The following is a 21,893-nucleotide window of genomic DNA, read 5'->3' as shown; positions in this document are numbered from 1 at the left end:
CACCTCTGGCCTCGCTGCACGGGAGGGGAGCTCGGGCGGGGGAGCTGAGCCGGAGGCGCGAGCCCTCAGCAGGGCGCAGGGCAAGAGATACCTTTGCAGGGGGAGGGGAGGCGGTTACTGCCGGGGTTGCTGCCTTGTGGCAGGGGCTGGCCGTGCCCTGGTCAGGGCCGGAGCCCCCACTGACAGCCATTTGGCAACGCGGGCCCGATCCTGCCCCCATGCACTTCAGTGGGGGAAGACCAGGCCAGCAACATGGGTGCAAGGCTTTTGTCCACACATAGTGTGGCTGGGCACTGTGTGGGAGGCAATCACAAAGTGAGAGCGGCCCCCTGGGGATGCCGGCCTGGAGAGAGGCCTGCTCCTGGCAGTGAGATAAAACTATCAAGTGCCTGGGTGAAGCTGCCCCCTTGGCTGGGCATGACTCACTCTGCTAATGCAACAAAACCATTTGGCCTTTGTTTTTTTAAGAGTTATTTTTTGAAATATAAGCGCTGCATTATCACAAGCAACATCACAGTGTTCACCAAGGTCAGGCGCCCAAGGCAACAAGAGCTTTGTGGAAAAATCGAAGGCAGGATATGGAGCCAATTCTTACCCACGCTATTGCTATTAATAAAAATAATGTAAAGCATCTGTCACAAGAAGCTCAGGATGCTTTGTAAAAATACCCTGTTACTGCGCTCATCACCATGGTAGAAGAATCTAATGTTTCACAGCAGTACAGGGAGGTATGTATACATTATTGGCCCATTTCAAAGATAGTACACAGGAATCTGACTCTGATTCTCTGCTGCCTTGCACCTCAAGTAGCCATTTGTGCTTGAGCAAAGTACTACTGTTGTGATCTCATATCAACTTAATTTGCACAAGGTTCAATTCAGTGGAGAATTATCCCCACACAGAAGTAAGTGATTGGCCCTAGATTATACAGGAAAGTCTATAGCAAAGCCAGGCCTAGGACCCAGATCTCCTGACTCCTAAGAATGTACCTTCAGTCATTAGACCATCCTTCTCCTGCGCAGCAAACTACAGACCTCCTTCCAGTTTATAAACAGAATTTATCCAAAATATGTAGTACTAACATAGATTTAACCACCAAATAAATCAAGGATAAATAAGAAATTAAGAAAAATATTAATCCTAATATTGCTTACTTTTTACAGTACATAACATTTTATTTCTTCAGTATGCTGTTCAAATGTTTACAGCACAGAGGTACCAAAGATAGCCAAGGCTAGAAGGAAAACAAAAAACAATGATAAATCAGAAAGAAGCACAGAAGTCTTTACACATGCTACCTTTGATCAGCGTAAGCCAGGAATAGTTGTTACCCATAGGTGCTAGAACTAGGGGTACGAGGGGTGCTGACATGGCCTCCATTATATACAGGGTTTACAGTTTGGTTCAATGTCTCTCAGCACCCTTATTGTTACCTCTCACAGAACCTGTCTTGCCTAGTAGGTGAGCTTTTACATAGGTCATATATACTTCCAGTTCTGGTAACCCAGCTTTAAAAGAAAGGAAAACATCTTTTAGGTAAGAAGAGATTAGGATTAGGATTCATTTGAGTACCTGAGCATCCCTGAGAATCAAATGCAATCTTGTCCTTTAAGCAGCTGGTTGGTCTCAATGGAGATGGTGTTACTCTGTGTTTAAGCAGAGGACTGGGAGTCAGGAGTGTTGGGTTATTTTTGGATCTGTTATGAGATTAGATCAGTAAATCTCTCTGTTCCTCAGTTTCCTCTTCTGTACTATGGAGATGATAGGTTCACAACAGGCTATAACTAATGAGTAAGTTCATTAATGTTTGTAAATCACTCTGAGCTCCTCAAATGCAAGGTGCTATAGAAGTGAAATGTGTTCTATTGGCATCACAGGTTTAATCCATCTGGAAAAACTAACTCTTAGTCCAATACTTCTGATATAAAATTTTAGCCTATAAGAAGAAGCATTTTCTTTTACTGAATTTAACACTCCTGAGAATTAACTCTGAGAGTTCAACCAGCCTGAGCTCTCAGGAGAATGAAATCATGTGATTATCCCCAGAAGAGGTACAGAACAAACAGCGGCAGTGCAAGCTTCCCCACATGACCCCCACCACTGTCCTCAGCCCTGACCTGAGGAACTGCTTTAAAGGGGTAAGAGGGCAGTTTACACTCATTGCCTTCTCTTTTTGACTTTCTGCAGATAGTGTCAGTTATTCTCCTTTAAGACAGGCTTTTCTTTATCCACTATTGTCATAAACAGATAGCTAAGGGTTAATGTCTCTTTCACCTGAAGCACCTGACCAGAGGACCAATCAGGAAACCGGATTTTTTTCAACTTTGGGTGGAGGGAATTGAGTGTCTCAGTCTTTTGTCTGCCTGCCTGCTTTCTCTGAGCTTTGGAGAAGTAGCTCCACTTTCTAGTCTTCTGTTTCTAAGTGTAAGGACAAAGAGATCAGATAGTAAGTTCTATGGTTTCTTTTCTTTGGTATTTGCATGAATATAAGTGCTGGAGTGCTTTGATTTGTATTCTTTTTGAATAAGGCTGTTTATTCAATATTCTTTTAAGCAATTGACCCTGTGTTGTATCATCTTAATACAGAGAGAACATTTGTACTTATTTTTCTTTCTTTTTATATAAAGCTTTCTTCTAAGACCTGTTGGAGTTTTTCGTTACTTCAGGGAAATTGAGTCTGTACTCACCAGGGAATTGGTGGGAGGAAGAAATCAAGGGGAGATTTGTGTGTTGGATCGCTAGCCTGATTTTGCATTCCCTCTGGGGGAATAGGAAAGTACTTTTTGTTTCCAGGATTGGGAACGGAGAGGGGGAGTCCCTCTGTGTAGTTTCACAGAGCTTGTGTCTGTGTATCTCTCCAGGAGCACCTGGAGGGGGGAGGGGAAAAAGGATTATTTCCCTTGGTTGTGAGACTCAAGGGATTTGGGTCTTGGGGTCCCCAGGGAAGGTTTTTCAGAGGGACCAGAGTGCCCCAAAACACTCTAATTTTTTGGGTGGTGGCAGCAGGTACCAGGTCCAAGCTGGTAACTAAGCTTGGAGGTTTTCATGCTAACCCCCATATTTTGGACGCTAAGGTCCAAATCTGGGACTAAGGTTATTACAACTATAAACTATATTGAGGACACAAAACCATTTCACATAGGTCACCCAACAGCTAGAAAATGGATTTTAAATTGGATCATTTAGGAGTTGAGCTGGAAACATAGAGATATGAAAAGTTTAGTCTCCCATTCCCAGTCCCTAAATTGTAATCTTTCCACTGCAGTTGTACGCTGAAAAGCAACAACATAAAAATGGCACTAATAGGTTCCATGTTTATTTTGTTTCAATTAAATGTTCTGCATTTACAAGTAAAAGCATGGCCTTTCAAACCACTAGTCTTGCAAGCTGATCCCAGAATCAGAGAGTTAAGGTGGATTCTTTCCTTCTGCTGTACCATCATCAGTAGAAAAGGCTTTGCAGGCCAAATTGTACCCTCAGTTACGCATGTAGAACTCCCTTGTCTTCAAATTATGCCCTCAGTAACATCTGTGCAACCCCAGGGCCTTCAGCTAATTTGAACATGTGAGTAACTACTCTGACCATAGTGAGCAATTCTTTTGCTGGTGCCCAAAGAGGAATATACAGTAAAATCTCAGAGTTACAAACACCAGAGTTACGAACCGATTAGTCAAACACACACTTCATTTAGAACCAGAAGTACGCAATCAAGCGGGGGGGTGGGGAGGGGGGAAAAGCAAATGCAGTACAATACTGTGTTAAACATTAACTGCTAAAAATAAAGGGAAGGCAGCATTTTGCTTCATCATAGTACAATGTTCAGATGTAAACTTTTGAAAGCACTACCATAACGTTTTGTTCAGAGTTATGAACATTTCAGAGTTACAACCTCCATTCCTGAGGTGTTCATAATTCAGAAGTTCTAGTGTAAAACAGCTCCTTCATCTTGTCTCTGCAGCACTAACTAGAGTAAGAAGTTATTTAATAACTGTTTTCTGCTTCATTAACTAACTTTATTAGAAAATATGATCCCCTTTTTAGTCTTCTTGTGTATGACTCCAGTGCTGTAAATTTCTGGGGACTAATTCTAAAGTGAGTGTTTAATTAATACAAAAACAAACACACTGTAGTGTCAGAAGGTGCAAGAATATGGCATAATAAAAACAATAGTTTCTGCATTGCAATTGTTTTTTAAAAGAGTAGACTTTCAGCAAGACTTTTTGATCTCTGCATGTCTCCATTCACTGTTGTGCTCCCGTCTGAAAGAGACTAGAAGTCTGAAGCGGAGGACAATCTCTCTTTGAGGTAATTGCAAATTAATATCTGTGCAGCATGGCTTACTTCGTGGAAACATTAAGGAAATACTTATATATAAACAGTAGGGCTGTCGACTAATCACAGTTAGCTCATGCAATTAACTAAAAAAAATTGTGATTTAAAAAATTAATCACAGTTTAATCGCACTGTTAAACAATAGAATGCCAATTAAAATTTATAAAATATTTTGTATGTTTTTCTACATTTTCATATATATTGTATTCTGTGTTGTAACTGAAATCAAAGTGTATATTTTATTATAAATATTTGCACAGTAAAAAAGATAAACAAAAGAAATAATAATTTTCAATTCACCTCATACAAATACTGTAGTGCAATCTCTGTAATGAAAATGGAACTTATAAATGTAGATTTTTTTGTTACATAACTGTACTCAAAAACAAAACAATGTAAAAGTTCAGAGCCTACAAGTCCAATCAGTCCTACTTCTTTTTCAGCCAATCACTAAGAGACAGACAAGCTTGTTTACATTTACAGGAGATAATGCTGCCCTCTTCTTATTTACAATTTCACCAGAAAGTGAGAGCAAGCATTTGCTTGGCATTTTTGTAGCCGGCATTGCAAGGTATTTATGTGCCAATTATGCTAAACAGAAGTCTTAAAAGTGAAACACACTGATTCGGAAACTACAGAACGCAAACCACCAAAAAAGAAAAACAACCTTCTGCTTGTGTCATCTGACTCAGATAATAAAAATGAACATGCACTGGACCGTAATGCTTTGGACTGCTATTAAGCAGAACCCCTCATCAGCATGGATCTATGTCCCCTGGAATGGTGGTTGAAACATGAAGGGACATATGAATCTTTAGTGCTTCTGGCACGTAAATACCTTGTGATGCCAAGCGAATTCCTGTTCTCACTTTCAGGTGACATTGTAAACAAGAAGTGGGCAGCATTATCTCCTGCAAGTGTAAACAAACTTGTTTGTCTGAATGATTGGCTGAACAAGAAATAGGACTGAGTGGACTTGCAGCCTCTAAAATTGTACATTGTTTTATTTTTGTACATAATTCTACATTTGTAAGTTCAACGTTCATGATAAAGCAATTGCATTACAGTACTTGTATTAGGTGAATTGAAAAATACTTTTCCTTTTTTTTTTACACTGCAAATACTTGTAATAAAAAATAAATATAAAGTGAGCAGTGTACACTTTGTATTCTGTGTTGTAATTTAAATCAATATATTTGAAAATTAGAAAACATCCAAAAATATTTAAACAAATGGTATTATATTATTAACAGTGCGATTAATCGTGATTAATTTTTGTAATTGCTTGATTAATTACAATTAATTTTTAATAGCTTGACAGCCCTAATAAACAGTAATAAAATCAATGGATTTTATTCCCCTAAAAAGAAAGGAACAGTTTTTGTTATCGCTGGGAACAAGCCTCAAAAATTAGATTATATTTCAAACATTCCCAAACTTGAGAGAGGGGAATTTAAATCTGAAGTTTTGTTTTAATTAATAAAGATAAGAGCCAATCATAAAATAGAGATCCAGGTTTAGATTTCAAATACCCCAGAAATTCAGGCAGTGTTTAGATTAGGAGTTTTGGTTTAGGTCTATCAGTGGTCAAAAAGCACAAGCGCTCCTCCCTTCAAGTGGCATATTTAACAACTGCATCTAAAGTAGGACCCTAGGAACTCTATTGCATAATGATGTCATTTACCGCATTCTATGCTCTCAACATTCAGAACCTCAATTCACTTTCATAATACGGAATTGTACAACAAGATCACTATGGCAGCAGTAGTGAAATGTTTCCAAAACTCTGCCCTCCATATAGGTCTATTCACTTCAATGAGGAGTCATGGTCAGAAAGGAAGAACAGTATTCATGTCCATTCTAAGAGAGCAAAACCATTTTTTCCTTTACATGACAACATTTAATGAATACATAACTGGTGAATTGAGCCAAATATCAGTACTGCAACTATTTATTTACATTGGTTGAAATTCAGCCCCATACAAAGGGCCCCAGCTAAGGATTGGATGGGAAGTTAAGCGTACAGGCCTCTGCTTGAGGTGAATTTCAGATGAGTTACAGAGTGTTGTGATTCTGAAGACTCACTCCCATGTTCATTAGTTAGGAACTACATTGGAAGGGAAGGGGAGCTCTAACATGTTACTTGCTTTTTATCATGATAAAATAGGTAGCGGGTTATCTGAAAATAAAAACAATGTATCATTCTCTTAAGCGGTGTCATGTCTATGTCATGCTGCTCACATATGCTAAACTGTATTTGCATATTATGGAACCATGAGTCATGACAATATTAATCTCTGAGGCCTGTCATAATGGCTCCTTGGTATTAATTATGTATTACAAAAAAAAAACCATTAAGAAAATAAAAAGCAACAGAGAGTCCTGTGGCACCTTTAAGACTAACAGATGTATTGGAGCATAAGCTTTCGTGGGTGAATACCCACTTCGTCAGACGCACAAAGTGGGCATTCACTTCTGACACTTCTGAATGGCTCACTAGGCTTTCCTTTATATTGATATCAGCAGTAACAAAGAAATGCTTTGCAAAAATCACTTTTAATGAATAGATTATAAGATGCATTTTTCAAGGCAGAGCAATAAATAACATCCATAGCCATATATAATTAGGCTTTGAAGGGTTAGATTATTGTCAGTAAATGCTGATTCCACCATACACACACAAACTGGTGAAAAAAATATTTCCATTGTTAACAGATGGAATTTAAAGATAGAAAGAGAATGAAAAATGCTGTTTGAAAACTTAATTTGATTTAAGGACATGTACCGTGTACATTTTGATGTGTGATGTTGACAATTTGTGTTGTACCAGTTATAAAATTCAATTTTTTGAATCTCAACATCTGTCATTAAATATTTGTCTAGTATCAGGGGGTAGCCATGTTAGTCTTTATCCACAAAAACAACAAGGAGTCCGGTGGCACCTTAAAGACTAACAGATTTATTTGGGCAGAAGCTTTTGTGGGTAAAAAAACCCACTTCTTCAGATGCATGGACAAATATTTGCTTGACACCCCATAATATCCTGCAAATATGAACATTTAAATTGATAAAAAATTGGGAAAATGCTTAAAACCCATAATTTTGCATGTGTGAAAAATTAAATAAAAAGCAGGGGGAAATGCTTAACAATACATTATTGAAAAACAGTTGAACTGCAAGTTTTCATGACATGATGGAAAAAAACCACCAAAACTCTGACCTCTTTCTACTTAAGCACTTGAACAGTGCAACCACACCACTGTTGAATAACAGGTACTATTTTTTTTAAGTGTAGTCAGGGCCTTAGGTACTGTGGTGGTGACTCTATCAGGGATTGCGTACACAAGAAGGTTAATTTGGATTAAGATGGAAGGTGAATTTAAAGCACACTAGTTACTCTTAAATGACTCCATGTGTAGACAAGCCCTTAGAAATGGTTTAGATATAGAACTATATATAATACTGAATAAGAACTGCAGGAGATGCCTTCTAGGCCACAGGATTCTGAATTATGCATATAATTTTATTTTTAAAATGTTTATGTTCTCAAGGGTGTTAATGGCTTGTTTTAAAATCTCTGTTATAAGTAATATGACATATAAATTTGGAATGTTGAAAAGCATAAGGACTGAGTAGTACTGAAGAAAAAAATGAATTACTTGAAAAAAAAAAAAAAAGAAAAGGGCTAAATAATTAAAGAATTTAAATAAAATCATAGACTCAGACTCCAGGGTCAGAAGGGACCAATGTGATCATCTAGTCCGATCCCCTGCACAAAGCAGGCCACAGAACCCTACCCATCCACTTCTATAACAAACCCCTAACCTATGTCCGAGTTACTGAAGTCTTCAAATTGTGGTTTGAAGACCTCAAGCTGCAGAGAATCCACCAGCAAGTGACCCATGCCCCACGCTGCAGAGGAAGGCAAAAAACCTCCAGGGCTTCTGCCAATCTGCCCCGGAGGAAAATTCCTTCCCGACCCCAAATATGGCGATCAGTTAAACCCTGAGCATGTGGGCAAGACTCACCAGCCAGCACTCAGAAAAGAATTCTCTGCAGTAACTCAGATCCCATCCCATCCAACATCCCATCACTGACCACAGGGCATACTTATCTGCTGATAATCAAAGATCAATTGCCAAAATTAAGCTATCCCATCATACCATCCCTTCCATAAACTTATCAAGCTTAGTCTTAAAGCCAGATATGTCTTTTGTCCCCACTACTCCCCTTGGAAGGCTGTTCCAGAACTTCACTCCTCTAATGGTTAGAAACCTTCGTCTAATTTCAAGTCTAAACTTCCTAGTGTCCAGTTTATATCCATTTGTTCTTGTCTCTACATTGGTACTAAGCTTAAATAATTCCTCTCCCCCCCTAATATTAATCCCTCTGATATATTTATAAAGAGCAAGCATATCCCCCCTCAGCCTTCTTTTGGCTAGACTAAACAAGCCAAGCTCTTTGAGTCTCCTTTCATATGACAGGTTTTCCATTCCTCGGATCATCCTAGTAGCCCGTCTCTGAACCTGTTCCAGTTTGAATTCATCCTTCTTAAACATGGGAGACCAGAACTGCACACAGTATTCCAGGTGGGGTCTCACCAGCGCCTTATATAACGGTACTAACACCTCCTTATCTTTGCTGGAAATACCTCGCCTGATGCATCCTAAAACCGCATTAGCTTTTTTAACAGCCATATCACATTGGCGGCTCATAGTCATCCTGTGATCAACCAATACCCAAGGTCCTTCTCCTCTCTATTGCTTCCAACTGATGTGTCCCCAATGTATATCTAAAATTCTTATTATTAATCCCTAAGTGCATGACCTTGCACTTTTCACTATTAAATTTCATCCTATTACTATTACTCCAGTTTACAAGGTCATCCAGATCTTCCTGTATGATATCCCGGTCCTTCTCCGTGTTAGCAATACCCCCCAGCTTTGTGTCATCCGCAAACTTTATTAGCACATTCCCGCTTTTTGTGCTGAAGTCAGTAATAAAAAGGTTAAATGAGATTGGTCCCAAAACCGATCTTTGAGGAACTCCACTAGTAACCTCCTTCCAGCCTGACAGTTCACCCTTCAGTACAACCCGTTGTAGTCTCCCCTTTAACCAGTTCCTTATCCACCTTTCAATTTTCATATTGATCCCCATCTTTTCCAATTTGACTAATAATTCCGCATGTGGAACCGTATCAAATGCCTTACTGAAATAGAGGTAAATTAGGTCTACTGCATTCCCTTTGTCTGAATAATCTGTCATCTTCTCAAAGAAGGAGATCAGGTTGGTTTGGGATGATCTACCTTTAGTAAAACCATGTTGTAATTTGTCCCAATTACCATTGACCTCAATGTCCTTAACTACTTTCTCCTTCAAAAATTTTTCCAAGACCTTACATACTACAGATGTCAAACTAACAGGCCTATAGTTACTCGGATCACTCTTTCTCCCTTTCTTAAAGATAGGAACTATGTTAGCAATTCTCCAGTCGTATGGTACAACCCCTGAGTTTACCGATTCATTAAAAATTCTTGCTAATGCGCTTGCAATTTCATGCACCAGTTCCTTTAATATTCTCGGATGAAGACTGTCCGGGCCCTCCGATTTTGTCCCATTAAGCTGTTCAAGTTTGGCTTCTACCTCGGATGTGGTAATATCCACCTCCATATCCTCATTCCCGTTTGTCATCCTTCCATTACCCCTAAGCTCCTCATTAGCCTTATTAACGACTGAGACAAAGTATTTATTTAGATATTGGGCCATGCCTAAGTTATCCTTAACCTCCTTTCCATCCTCAGTGTTTAGCGGTCCCACTTCTTCTTTCTTTGTTTTCTTCTTATTTATATGGCTATAGAACCTTTTACTATTGGTTTTAATTCCCTTTGCAAGGTCCAACTCTACTTGGCTTTTAGCCTTTCTCACTTTATCCCTACATGTTCTGACCTCACTAAGGTAGCTGTCCTTGCTAATCCCACCCTTCTTCCACTCCTTGTAGGCTTTCTGCTTTTTCTTAATCACCTCTCTGAGATGCTTGCTCATCCAGCTTGGTCATAAGTTTCAAAGTAGATTTGAATTTTGTTAGATAATTATGGGGTATTAGATGTGTTTCACCATTTCCAGTCATTTTCTTAGACCTCTATTAAAATGCAAGAAATACAAATGTGAGACTGCCTTGTATGTTGTCATTGACACCAATGCAAAGGGAGTGCAAAGCAGATGTAAAATGGAACCATTCTAATTGGTTAGATGTTGTAGAGGACTATACAAAAAACAGAGCAGAGGAAAAGTTAGGCCCTTCATATATTACATGCTTAAGAGTGACTATAAAGCAAGTAATACTAGAAATGCAAGTATCACTGTATTAGATTTTTATATAATCAGACATTCGAAACATGTTTTAGTGAGTGATTAATTTTGAAATACAGACATATTCAGGGAAAACTACATACTGCCATAAAAGTAATTGCTCTTCTCTAACTGTATGTTCAGAATTGTTCAAAGCTGTCAGGTTGTTGGCACTAGAGGTCAGTGTAAGTTAAGAATAAAACAATTAGTTACCATTATTTTTAAAATGTGTGCACATAGAAAAATTAAAAATGTAGTGTTTCACATAAGCTGGTTCATTGAAAAGCATTTTATAAACCACTAGCTTAATACATGGTTTTAATACAACTGAGAGGCTTTCCCCCCCATATTCTACCAAGCCCAGTTTATTGAATTGCCTTCTTTCAATGTTTTGGATTACTTGGGACCATTGTATATTGATCCCCCTCATCACTGCTATGTGGGAAACTGTTACAAGGTGACTCTAATTAGTATATGACAGTGAAATTATTTTCATGTCTGAGAATGTCTACTGCACGACAGAAGTGTGTTTGTTAGACATAGCAAGGCTGCTGCTCTCAGAAAGAGCTTTGCATTCATAGACTCAAAGTGTTTACAAAGGAGGTAGGTATCATTGCTTCCCTTTTTGCAGTTGGAGTGGGGAAGCACACAGAGAGAAAGTGGCTTGCCCTTGGTTGCCCAGAGGGCCAGTGACAGAGCTGAAAATAGAACCCAGATGTCCTGAATCCCAGTCCAGTGCTTTATCTCCTGAGCTACCTGCGTCCCATATAGTAAACATTATTGCTTTTATGAGTGATATCAGGATGAATGTATTATGCCCATACAGTCCACAGGTATGAAGGCCTGGTCTACACTTCGAATTCAGGTCAACATAGCTGTGATGCTTAGGGGTGTGAAAAATCCACAATCCTGCATGACATAGCTATGCCAGCCTACCCCCTATATAGACCCTGATAGGTTGATTGAAGAGTGCTTCTATCGACTTAGCTACTGTCATTCAGGGAGGTGGTGGTCTTACACCAACAGAAAAACCACAGCATTTGAGCTACAGGCCTATGCTGCTATAGTCCCCATAGCGTATACATTGAAGAAAACATGAGTCTATATGGAATCTACATGTCTTCTGTATGAAAAACAAGAGAAACTGCAGGACCATGGATAGTTCCACAGTGTATGTACCCACATACACCCTCTCTCTGCCTCCCCCACTACCAGCTGCTGGCCTGATTATGAAGCCATAGCACTTCAGTGCTTCCTAAGTAAAGTACAAGTGAATCTGAATCAGGATTTTGAGATTTGGTCCAATTTGTTGTCTAGCACAAAGAGTACAAAGCTTTTGGAACAAATCAATATATTGTGCATATCTGAACATTTCACAATTCTGATAATGGGAAGGATAAGGTAGTGAAAAAGAAAGATATGGCTAGTTTTATTTGCACTTACAATCTGTATATAGCTTACAGCAGCAGTTCTCAAACTGCAGGTTGGGACCCCAAAGCGAGTCATAGACCCCATTTTAATGGGGTCCCAAGGACTGTCTTAGACTTGCTACAGTTGCTGGGGATTGGGGCTGAAGCCTGAGCCCCACTGCCTGGGGCCAAAGCTAAAGCCTGAGGGATTCAGTCCTGGCTGGCAGGGCTCAAGTTACAGGCCCCTTGGGCTTTGACTTTGACCTCTTCCCCGCCCAGGGCAGTGGGGCTTGGATTTTGACCTTGGCTCCCCCACCCCCACAGGGCAGTGGGAATCCGGCAGACTCAGGCTTCAGTCCCCCCTTCTGGGGTAATGTATTAATTTTTGTTGTCAGAAGGGGGTCATGGTGCAATGAAGTTTGAGAACCCCTGACTTAGAGAATCATTTAATTTTCCGTCTGATTTTAATGTTCACTTCTATAAGGAAATGGAGAGAGGAGGAGAATCCCATAGGCTAAATCCTGAAATTCTTACTCGATTTTCACTCAGGAAATCCCTCATAAGCTTCAATAGAAGCATTTGCTTGAGGATAGTGTGATGTTGCATGCCATATTCTTTATGAAAACATGCACATGATATGAATATGATATAACTGAGATGCTAGATGGGTCTTGTAAGATAGCATTGGAAAGGTTATAATTTACTGAATGTGATTATCCAATCTGTATGCCTGTATCATTTCTGTATCTGAAGATAGGAATATTGACTATGTATCAGTATATCAACTATGCTACTTTGGGTGACACCCACTGCTTACACTTCAGGTACAATGGAAAAGCCAGACAGGGCTGATGGCCCATCAGCGAGGACAATGGACTGTGAAAAGGTTTGGCCTTCTTGTGGACTGTCCATACTGCCACTGACTCATGGCTGCTGTGATACTACAAAGTCAAGTGACCTGGTCATCTGATACTAAATTCCATCTTAGACTACTGAACTTTTGCACTAGGAGATGGGGAAATCCTATATAAGGCGGGGGAGGAAAACAAAGTCTTCAGTTCATTACTCCTCTGCCTCCCTACCCAAAGACATACTTAAAAACACCTGGAAACAAAAGGACTGGAACTGAGGGGAAGGGGAAGAACTGCTTGTTGACTCAGGCTGGAAAGGTACGTGGCCTGTCAAGGAATCTACCTAAGACAATATCTAGGGTGAAGAATTGTTATTTGTAACCAATTTCTGTAGTGAATCAAGCTTAGTTTCTGTGCTTTGTTTTATTTGCTTGGTAATCTGCTTTGTTCTGTTTGCTACTTCTTTACTACCTAAAATTCACCTTTTGTAGTTAATAAACTTATTCCTTGTTTATAATATAATCCAGTTTATTTAATTTCTAATGGGAGGAGGGAGGAAGTTGTGCACATCTCCCTCCACATTGAGGGAGGGGATGAATTTCATAAAACCTTTGGGTTTGTACCCCTTAAATGGAGTGAGCGCCAAAGTGCTGAGGCAAGCCCCTAAGGCTGAATCTTTCCAGGGCAGATCTCTGTCTCTCTGTGCAGCTGGGCATGTCCCTGCCTGTGTGCTTGGCTGGAAGAGGCTTGAGAGCTCAGCCCAGCAAGGCCAGGAAAAGGGGACCCAGGCTGACAGAATAGGCTGACTCAGTGGCATCCCAGCATATCTGGTGCATTCGGCGGGAAGGAGGGGCGAAATTGTCCCAGATGGAGTAAGAAAAATATTATTAAAGGCTTCAGCTTTGGCCCACTGACTGAACTTGAGAGGCAAGTGCTTAACATTCAGTAGGATTTAGCCCATTTATTTCATGTGAGAGTTTTGCCTAAGTAAGGAAATCAAGATTTAGCTCCAAGTTAGTACAATAAAAAAAAGCACTGCAGTGAGGGACATAAATCCAGAAATACAAAAGTTAAGGCTGAACAAGCACCATTAATCCTTGCACTGATACTATTCTTGTAATCACATACCTTTCCCTACATAATTCAATGCAATAAAATGCTATTTTTCAACAATATTACTCAGTTCATACAATTAAATCCTGTAATTAAAGACTGTACCATAGTACATAGACCGAAGTTAAAGTTGTTTGCTTAAATGCAATGTTTTCTGTCCCTTGAGTGCTTCTATCTGCAGCCTTAGTGTTGCCCTAATACAGGAACTTGCAAGCAAAATTGGTTTTGTGGGTTTTTTTTGTCTTCTCTCTTTTCTTTTCTTTTTTTTTGTTAAGGCAACCAAGCTATCCTGTGTGTGGATCAATTGTCAGGGTAACGGCAGGATTCCCACACTGAAATAGCAGCACAGGACACTTTCCTGAGCATCCATGCCTAAGGTTAAAGGGATGAGCCATCATTAATCTAGCTCAGAGCTAGATTAAATTCAAAAATATCTCATATGGCTGCATACAGCGTGTTTTGGGGGTGTTTTGCAACATAGAACTAATGTTGCATAGGGAGAGAGAGATTATATTGAGGATTGTTATGGACAAAGGCTTAATAGAGATGGGGAGCAAGCTAGAGCTGGGAATGGAGGATCTTATGATACAAATTAATGTGCTTTTTGCAAAGCCTTTAGTAGTAACAAATGTACCATTTCTATCTCAATCCAACGAGAACACGCACCGGCTATTTGTTGTAAAAATAATAGACCAGATTAATCCCATTCATCCTATTGTTGTTAAAGATGTAGAAGGAAATTGATTTGGTTTTTTTTTGAATGATATACATGCTTCATATTTGCCTTTCAACCCCTTGACATTCTACATTCAGTGGAAAAGCAAGTGGTTGTGTAAACGACTCAGAGAATGGGTGTAAAAGGCAAAACCGTGTTACTTACACAGATTTGGAACACAGCGAGTCTCATTCTGGTCTCATTCAGACTCGTCTGAATCAGAAATAAGTCCAGTGAAGTCAATGGAATTATACTTGTAAAATCAGTCAACTGAGATTTGAATCAGACCTGAGCTATTCTGGGCATAAGACCTGAGAGGCTGGTGGAAAAGTGGCTTTAAGCCAAATTTGTGTTCCCCTGATCCTGGGGTCAGCACCAATCCTTTGGAAATTAGACCAGCCTGAAGGAGCTTCAGTAGTTGCAAGGGGAGATCACAGCAATGTAGCGATCATGTAATGCATTTCCCTTTGTGTCAATTCCCTTATACTAGTTGGGAATGCAATCTGAAGCCTGAGCAGCAGAATAGTGTATGGGGAAGAGCTTTGCTAAGGAAATGAAGTGAAGTGTTATGTATTAAATGTAATGAGTGCAAATGAGTCTCATTTCACTCACACTGATGTGAAACCACTGAAGCCAATGGAGCAGCTCTGGTGTTCTTATGGTGTACTCAAGAGGGGAATCAGACCCAATGTCCTCAACCTACAAACCTTGTGGGCAGAACCTAATCTCATTAATGCCTACGACTTTCACTCCCCCAAATGGCAGATGTCTGAAAGAAATAATATCTTTGAGAATTGGCTTGCTGCTACTCCCAGAGATTTCTGAGACCTCTCTGGATCAATAGTTCATTTCCAAGGACACTATGCTTGAAGAATAGTTCTTATAATAGAAAGGAAGTAGGAGCTTGTGACCTACAGCAGAAATAAAATAGATAATGATGCCAAGTCACTCTGAGGCAATGAGTGCCCTGTGTTCCCACTAAGTCTCTTTGCATTTGAGAGTGCTCAGCAGCTTGCAGGATCAAGCTCGTGATTTGTAATCTCTCACTCCTACCTCCCCACCCCCCACCCCCCGGCTATGCATATTTGTGAAGTCAAAGCAGAAAGCACAATGCAAACACTGTTATGTTACAATACAATATCATTATGGTGCGACACAACATAGCCTTGTCACAAGATAAAACAATCAATGCCATTATATAGGTCCAAAAAATATGCTGGGACACTTTCAGTGTTTAACAACCTTTGAGACTAGGACTGAGCTCTGAAGATGGGGATATGTGGCTATCATAGTTTCTGAGGTAACTGCACCTTTGATTCCATTATGACCTCTTTAAGAGCACCCCCACCTAGGTTTCAGGCCTCCAGCAGTCACCTTTCTTGGGATAGGATCCCATGATCCACTCCCTCCAGACCAGGAATTTAGGCAGCAGACTCCTGCAATTCATTGTGATCACTTCACCTAGCCTGACTTTAATTCAGCACCAGCAGTCCTGTTCTCTCAGGGACAATGACAAGGTTAACCAGTCACCATCTGGCCTTCATAAAGCACACTATTTCTTACCTGGAACAAAAGCATGCCAGAGAAAACATGTTTTGAAACAATAAACAGTCTGCATTCATTCCCAGCTTGCCAGGCATCACCCGTCTTCCACCTGGAGACCCTCAAAGGTTTCAAAGACTTCAGATCCTCTCACAGGGCCTCTCCCTCGTGGTCACTGTGGCAACCTTACTTCCCCTAAATCTCTTCTTCCCTTTATACACACAACTGATGCCAGTTCACCTGGAGTTCTTTGGCAGTGCCAGAAAACACAGTGTGCTTCTAGGATGAAGGAGTGAATGCTGCTGTTAGAAGCATGGCAAGGCTTAGAACAATAGTAGGGATGAAAACTTGATAGCGTAGAAACAGTAGGAGCAAAGAGGCCATGGAGCAGAAAGAAGCTGTCCAAGATTTCTGTCCAAGTTGTGGTTATGTAACTTTACATCAGACAGCAGGAATCTATTTCTGGGTACATGAGACATTGAGAAACCATGAGAGAGAAATATAGGATAAGTAAACCACTTAGAAAGTGAGTCATAGACATTAGAGATGGAAAGAGCCTATTAGATCATCTAGTCCATCTCACTGAGATTGTTCTATGTTTCCTGGAGCTCGGAAAATCTAGTTTTCCAGGTCTGTTTCAGCATTACAGCTTCCCAAGTCTGTCCCTTTCTTTGCATACGCTGGTTTTCACCAGATGACTTAGCTTGCACTTTCCAGCTGGAATCTCATTTTATTATTTTCTGCCCCTACTTCTAACCTCTAGGCTCTTTTATGTTATATGTTTGTTTTGAATAGTGCTCACAGCTCCTTAATGTAAGATTTCTGCAAATTTAATGAACATGCTATTTACTCCTTCTTCCAGATCACTAATTAAGATGTTAAGGCTGATAGCAACACTAATCCCTGAACCACCATATTAGGTGCTATCTACAACTTGATGATATATTACAGTTTATCATTAACATTTATTATATAGCAGAGTTTACATTTTTATAGAGTATTTATTGGAGTTCTGTGGCTTCTGACCTGTGGGGCATGGCAAGGCTCAGGGCTTCTGCCCTGCAGGTTTGAAAATATTTACCAGAGCTCTTCTCTGGACAGCTCTGGCTGAATTTAAGACCTGTTATTTAGCCAATTTTCAATCCACACAGTTGTTAACTCTAGCCTGCTTCTTGCTTGCATACATATACCTGCCTCTGGAAATTTCCACTACATGCATCCGACGAAGTGGGTATTCACCCACGAAAGCTCATGCTCCAATACGTCCATTAGTCTATAAGGGGCCACAGGACTCTTTGCTGCTTTTACAGATCCAGACTAACACGGCTACCCCTCTGATACTTGACAGTTGTGCTTATGGTTTACACTTATGTAAGCCAATTTAAATTAGTTGTTTAAGTAGAAGGCATCATATCACAATGCTACTACATAAATCCATGATATGCCCACATCTGGAATATTACACGCAGTTCTGGTCACTCTATCTAAAAAAAACCCCTTAGAATTGGAAAAAGTACAAAGAAAGGCAATAAAAATGATTAGGGGGAACAACATCCATGTAAGGAGAGATTAAAAAGATTGGAACTGTTCATCTTAGAAAAGAGATGAGTAAGGGGGGTGTGGTGGGCCTCGCACTGCAGCTCCCCTTTGTGGCAGGGGTAGGATGGGGTGTTGGTGCCTTGCCATGCTCAAGGCTTGCCACTTGATTCCTGCGCCCACCTCTCTGTGGGAGGCCAGTTGCGACCTACTGGCCTCCTTCCACACAATCACCCCTGTTTGGCAGGATAGTGCAGCCTAGCGGCCGGAGTCCATACAACTCACTCCCCCACGTGGGAGCAGTGCTGTCTAATGACCGGAGTCCATGCAACCTCCCCTCATAAGCAGGGTAGTGCAGCCTAGTGGCTGAAGTCCATACAATCCCCCTCACAAGAGGAGTAGCGCAGCCTAGGAGCCAGAGCCCCTAGGATTCCTCACGGTTCGGGGGTGAGATGGTAGAGGGACCCAGGCCCACCCTCTCCACTGGGTAGGGCCACTCCACAGGGCCCTGGTAGTGGCAAGCTCCCCTTGCCACCCGCTCAGCGGGGATCTGCCCACAACACGCCAAGCACCTTGGGTCACTTCCTACCATAAATGCCAGGTTCTCTGCTACGGGGGGGGAGTCCTCCGGTCTGTTCTCCTCCTGTGACGTCATCCGCTGGGGTATCAGGAAGTGTCCCAGCTTGGCTGGCCTCCAGATCCTGGTGCACAGACTCTCCCTCCTCAGGAGCTAGCAGCATACCTCCTTCTCTTTCGGTAGTCAGCCCAGACTGAGCTGCTCTGCAGGCTTTTATACTTGTTCTCCAGTTGGAGCATGCCCAGCACAGTTTCTGGGGCGTGGCTTCCTCTGCTAGGAAAGAAAGGTTACCCCTGCGGTACCAGTGCGGGGCCACTCTGCCCTGTCACAAAGGGGTATGACAGAAGTCTATAAAATCATGAATGGTGTGGAGAAAGTGAATAGGGAAGTGTTATTTACTCCTTCACATACCACAAGAACCATGAGTCATCCAATGAAATTCATAAAGTACTTCTTCATTCAACACACAATTAACCCATGGAACTCGTTGCCAGAGGATATTGTGAAGGCAAAAAATATAACTAGGTTCAAAAAATAATCAGATAAGTTCATAGAGAATACATCTATCAACAGCTGTTAGCCAAGATGGTCAAGCATGCACCCCATGCTCTGGAGGTCCCCAAACCTCTTACTGCCAGAAGATGAGATTGGACAATGGGATGGATCATTCAATAATTGCCCTGTTCTGTTCATTTCCTCTGAAACCTCTTGCACCGACCATTGGCAGAAGACAGAATACTGGGCTAGATGGACTATTGGTCGGACCCAATGTGGCCATTCTTATGTTCTTAAGGTGCTCAGATACTATGAGGATAGACACTGGTACAAACCTCCAAGATAGATAGATAAATAATATTTCTAAACTTTCATTAAATTTCAAAAATATGAAAGCAACTGCCTTTTAGTTTAATATCAGGTATTTAATTTCTCTCTCAGCATTTGTTCTTTCATCGTATTAGCAAAATAAGTTAGATTTATTATATAATTGCCAGAATTGCTTTGCTTTCTCTGTTTGAAAATTGGGACAATATTTGCTTTCTCCAGATTTTCGGTACCTTGCTCCCTTAGCCATGAGCTTTAAAAATAATTGTCAGTAATAACCCTAAGGCCTTGTCTACACTGGCAGCTTTAGGGAAATCTCACACTAATGCAATGCACCAAGGCAACTCCATCAGTGGGCTACTGTAAGTCTGCCACTAATGTTTTCACCACTGATCTGTGTAGACTGGCTCAGAGCCTGTCAGTATTGTGTCGGTTTTTATGGCTTTTTCCTTTGCCCTATTGGATCCTCCCAAGGATTTACGGCTGTTCAAGCCTCTTGTATCTTTTCATCCTGAAAGGAAACCATATATAGTTCATTCAAATGTACCCCATCAATTGAGGAAAATTAACTTTAGACAACTTCAGCACCCAAAGGGTCCTGTCAGGATTGGGGTCTAGCCATGCTAAGTGCAACACAAACATACAGAAATACATGGACCTGCCCCGAAATACTTCCAACCTAAAGGTCAGCTCTCATGAAGAGAGGAGTGCAGGGGGGAACCTGTATAGAGATGCAGGGCTAGATCCACAAAGAGGACTTAAGCTCAACATTGCAATGGCTTAATTTAGGCATTGTGACACTTAATGGCATCCTCAACCATGGGCGGCGGATATAATATGCATGGGGAGGCTCTGCCTTCTCCGGTGCTGCCTGCTGCAGCCGCCAGACCTCCAGTCGCAGGGTTAGGCAGAGAAGTTTTTGTTTTATTGTGCCCCACGCAGGTTCTGGGGCAGCTGAGGAAGCACATACCACTTCCTCAGCTGCCTCAGAACAGAACTTGCATGGGGCATATAAAAAGTGTCTTCTGACAGATGCTTTTCCCCCAAGTGGGTTGAGTCCAGGGAGAGGAGGTGTGGCACAGCTGCAATCAGCCCAAGTCTCCTCTGGAGGGCGGTCATGAGGGGGCCGGGGCTTCAGCAAGCCCAAGGCTCCTCTGGGCAGTGCAGGGGGAGGGAGGCTTGGTGCTTTGGCCAGCCTGGGGCTCCTCTGGCTGAGGGGGGGGCGGTGCTCAGGGCTTCAGCTATCTGGTGCTCCTGCAACTGGGGGATGGGGGTGCTCAGGGCTTCAGCCTGCCCGGGGCTCCTGCAGCCAAGAAGGGGAGCTCTGGGCGGGAGGGTGGCGGAGGGACAGCAGGGGGTCTCAGGCTCTGGCCATGGGGAGGGCATGGACAGAAGGGGCGGAGCAGGGGCTAGCCTCCCCAAAGGAGGGCTCCACTTGCCGCCCATGTCCTCAACTCCATGTTAGGTACCCAGGCTCCCTATACAAGGCATGGGGAGAGTTAGGCCCTTAAGAATGGGATCTATAAGAGACAGTATGCTGAGCCGGGAGCTACATAAGATCGCCAATAGGCCACATCTCTGTCCTTAGTATTTCCTAAGCAACTCTTCTCCAGGGGACCTCAGTGCTTAAATCCAGGTCGGAGGAGATGGTGCCATCTCCCCTTAGAGCACTCACTCAGCATGTGGAGACCCCGCCCCCGCCTGATGTAGAGCAGGGGTTTAAACCTATGTCTCCCACCCCTCAGGAGAGTTCTCTAAGCTATGGGGTATTCTGGAGGGGGTCTCACTCTCTCCTGTTGAGGCCTTCCACTTTATATAAAAAGACATTGGAATAAGGATTTGAATGTATCTCCTCTCACATCCTGCTGAATGGCCTAACCCCCAGCTTATACAGTCAATCTCGCTCTGCCTGGCCCATTCACTAAGTACTTAATACAAAGTGGTATGGCTTCAAAAGGAGAGCTTGAGACCCCCACACCATAACAGCCCGCAGGTTAAGGCAGTCTCTGGAAAAGTGAGAGATGTGGGTCTAAATCCCTGCTCCACATCAGCCAGAGAGGGGAATTGAATTTGGGTCTCCAATACCATGTGTGAATGCTGTAACCACTGAGCCACAGATTACAAGAAAGGGCCAGGGGTGTACCAACACCAGTGTTTGGGGTGGGGTTACGGTCCTCTAAAGCCACCTGGGTCTTTCAGCTGCAGATGGTTTTGGGTTCTGAAACGAAGTTTTCCCCTAGGTCCCTATCCCTGCCATTGGCTAATCCATGCCCTTCCTTCCTAAACTTCCTGAAAGTCCATCTCTCTCTTCTACCCTATGAATCTTTATTGAAGCTGCTAATTGGACTCACCTGGCTTCTTTTGTTCTGCTCCTGGTAAATTCTTCTCTCTACTTCCTGCCTCCCCTCAGAGAGAGGGTAACTGGTTTTTCCTAGGCCTAAAGTCACCCATTGTTCCAAGATGTTATCACCTGAATAGGGTCAGTGAGTTCTAATGATCCTCCATTGTATGTGGTCTAGTGACACAGAGCTGGAGCATTCATGCTACAGCAATTTTCATAGTAACTTCATTATCATCATCCAGAACTCATAACTTGTACAGGCAGAACCCCCAAGTCAGCCCAGAATATACTTTGTAATTTCCCATAC

Source organism: Gopherus flavomarginatus, chromosome 1 (assembly GCF_025201925.1).
Source record: "Gopherus flavomarginatus isolate rGopFla2 chromosome 1, rGopFla2.mat.asm, whole genome shotgun sequence".
Lineage (NCBI taxonomy): Eukaryota > Metazoa > Chordata > Testudines > Testudinidae > Gopherus > Gopherus flavomarginatus.
This window is presented reverse-complemented; position numbering follows the sequence as displayed.